The sequence below is a fragment of the Mirounga leonina genome, unplaced genomic scaffold (assembly GCF_011800145.1).
Source record: "Mirounga leonina isolate KUSES-001 unplaced genomic scaffold, KU_Mleo_1.0 Mir_353, whole genome shotgun sequence".
NCBI lineage: Eukaryota > Metazoa > Chordata > Mammalia > Carnivora > Phocidae > Mirounga > Mirounga leonina.
Window position 1 is genome coordinate 1,116,079 of NW_023270699.1, and position 3,597 is coordinate 1,119,675.

Below are 3,597 nucleotides of genomic sequence, written 5' to 3' on the forward strand. Positions count from 1 at the left end.
AACTTCTAAAAACATCCCACGTGCTTCCAGGGAAGAAAGGAAGGCGGAGAAGGACATGGAGCTTGTCCAGGGAGCGAACATCAGCCCCTCCCCGCGCGACTCCGCGGGCCGCCTGTGCGGGGTCGGGGGCTCGTGGCCCTCCCCTCCTGGCCGGGGCCCCGCAGGTGTCCCAGCGGCCCCTCCAGGCCGGGGCCCCCTCCTCAGGCGGGTCATCAGAGTTCCGGCCACATGGAGGGAGCTCCTGCGTGGGCAGGCCTGTCCCTCAGCACCGCTGCCCCCCGTGGGGCGGCCGCGGCCTCCTCGGCCACCGTCCAGTGTGCGGCTGAGCCCCTGCAAAATCTACGTCCGGGACCGAGGAGGGCAACGGACTCGCCAGTTCTAGAAAACGTTCTTCCCAGTGCTCTCATCGGAGGGGACCCCTTCAGTGTCAAGAAACAGAATGCCCGACTCAAACCAGCTGCAACAGGAACTTGTTAATAAATCTTGACTTTTGTAAGGAGACGGTCCGAGACCGGGCAGGCTTCCAGCAAGACGTGATCAGGCTCCCACGTTTATCCGCTGATGCAGCCCACCCACCACCCGTCCGTCCTGTCCTCAGGGCGGCTTCCCTCTTGATGTCAACAAAGCTGCTAGTTCCTGCCTTCACGACCACATGCCACGAGACAGAGGGGGAGAGAGGGAGCCCAGGCTACTGCTCTCCCAGACTTCCTCATAGAGGCCACGAGAGTGCCCTGCGGCTGAGGCCAGCCCCTCCTGCACCAGGGCAACCCTGATTCCGCTAATCAGAGCACCACCCTCACTGCGGAGGGGAGGGGTGAGTGTCCCATCGCAGGCTGCATGGGGGACCGTGGACACGCAGCCAAAATCAGGACACTTACCAAATGAGGGGGGAAGGTGGCTGGGCCGGCAACCCAGATAGCACACAATGCAGCCCCCTCCCCGGGTAAGGTGGGGGGAGCCCAGCTGAGTCCTGGCTCCGGGGCTGGGGGCGGGGCCTTGCCTCTTCCCGCCTCATCCTCCCCTTGGTCCTGGACCAGGACTGGTCCTCAAACCACATCCCTTGCGCCCTGAGTTCAAGTGAAATCTCCTGGGTCTGCTGGAAACAGCCCCTGGTGCCACCCTGTTCTGGCGTGTGCCAAATGGCTGACCTTTGACCTTTGACAGGGTTGCACAATTCATGTCAGGAAAGGTTTTACTTGTTCTCCCTGGAAGCAAAGCTGAGGACCTCGTCGGGGTCTTTAGCCGTCCCTTACTACGTTCACGCCGTCCTTCTGCACCAAATCAGGGTCCACAGAGCCCTAGAGGGTTAAACTAGATAGTTACCCTCACCTGCAGGGAAGAGATGCTCGGGCCAGAGAGAATGCGGTTCCTTCTCAAGGTCAGGGGCAGCGGGGCAGAGCTGAGTCTCACCCCAAACAAATCCCCTAACTCGGGCCTTGGGCACAGAGCCATTCACGGGTCAGGGCATTTGTTCCTCTGTGCACACCGCAGTGTTTTCAGACTGAAATGGGGAAGAATCTTGTGCTTTTAAGGAGGGGTGCATCTGAAAAGAAAAGGGGGTGCCTGGGTGGCTCAGTCGGCTCAGTGTCCAACTCTCGGGCTCAGGGTCTTAGGATGGAGCCCCGAGCCCGGCTCTGCGCTCAGTGGGGAGTCTGCTTCTCCCTCTCCCTATGGCCCTCCCCCGGCTCTCTCTCTCAAATAAATCTTTAAAAATAAAAGAGGGGTGCATCCGGGCTGCTGCACGTTTGCTCAGCACAAATGGGGCAGGCGCGACTCCCCAGTCAGGGCAACCTGGGAGCCCATCAGCCCTCAGACTCTCGCTGGTCCTGGTTTCGGAACCAAGGCATCGGGAAACCAGAACGCGGACGGAATACGGGGTCTGGTCTTCACGGAGGTGGGAATGCCTCCCCGAGGACGGCACCAGCTCGCCTTGGCAGCGGCGTGAACCTGGAGCCGGAGCGAGAGAGGCCCATTTGACAAATTAAAGACGTGATGAAGGACAAAAGTCCCTGGAAATTTCCATCCCCGTGCTGGGGACCGCATCTGGTCCCCCCATCAGGACAGCAGTGCAGGAGGCTCTCCTCCTGCCAGGAAGCTCAGCAGGGCATGTTTCCACTCGGCCTGCGAAGGAAAAGTCAACTCTTAGCTCAGTGCTTTTTTCTAAACATGAGACACGTTCAAAGGCAGGATCCGGAAGACGTGTTTGTCTTGGAACCGCAACATCCTCGGTCCAGGCTGCTTGCTGTGCAGGGAGATGGGGTGGGATTGGACCAGGCCCAACGACACAGCTCTCTCGCGTGTGCCGGTTTAAATTATTATTTGTGTCTGCAGATTTGGGCATTTTCAAAGTACATTTATCGTTTTAAAATCCAGAGAGAACTTGAACACAACCTTGAGGTCCATGCAAGAGGCAAGGCTGTGGTCGATGGCTTCCCCACCCCCAGCCCCTTGCCTGGAACACCAGCAATTCACAGATGTTTCCAGAAACCCGCAATTCCAGTTTCTCGGGTGGCTTTGTGGTTTTCCCTGCAGCTTTCTTGGGAACACAAAAAAACTTCACATATTTGAGGTGAACAATTTGATATGTATGGAAACTATCACTAAAATCAGGATCCTAAATGTAGTCACCCCAAAGTTTCTTCCTGCCCCTTTGTAATCTCCCGTCCCCAGACAACTGCTGACCTGCTCTGTCACTTGCGATTAATTTGCATTTCCCAGAACTTCACAGGGAGGGAGTGGTCAGCATGCACACTTCGTAGCCTGGCCTCAGAGCATGAGTCGGCAGAACCCTCCGCGGCTCACCTGGCTGTGGGTCGTGCTGGCTCGAGGCTTCCGTCCTCACCGTGCGCTCAGCTACAGATCCACCTGGGGCGGGACCGGGGGCGAGTTCCAGTTTGGGGGGATTATACCTAAAGCTGCTGCGAATGCGAACTTTTGTTTCTCTTGGGTAAACACGGAGCAGTGGGATAGCTGGGCCATAGGAAAGGTGTGTCTTTAAGTTTTTAAGAAAATGCCGGCCACTGCGAGGTGTCTCGTCCCCACGGCAGCGTGTGGCAGTTCCAGACGCACTGACCCCCCCGCCCCCGCCTCACCCCAGGACCTGGTGCTCAGTCCCTCTGGTGTGAGCTGTCCCAGTGGGCGGGGTGCCATCTGGCTGATTCATCAGAGGTAAAATCCTTGCTTTTGTCCCTCCCTGATAAAGTGTTTTCTTTTTAAAAAAATAAACTTTACTTATATAACATTTTAGGTTTATAGAGAAATTGTAAATCTATTACAAAGATTTTCTACATGTACCTTGGCCCCTTTATAAGCATCTCACATCGGTATGGTCCATTTGTTACAATTAACAAACCAATAATAATACGTTATTATTAACTAAGCATTCAGATTTCCTCAGTTTCCCCTAACGTCCCCCTTCTGTCCCAGGATCCCGTCCAGGACACCACGTGACACTGATCATGTCCCTTTACATCTCCTCTTGGCCGAGACAGTTTCTCTGATGACCCTGACCGTTGGGAGGAGGACCAGCCAGGCACTTGGGGGGATGCCCCTTGTTGGGAGGAGGACCAGTCAGGCATTTGGGGGATGCCCCTTGTT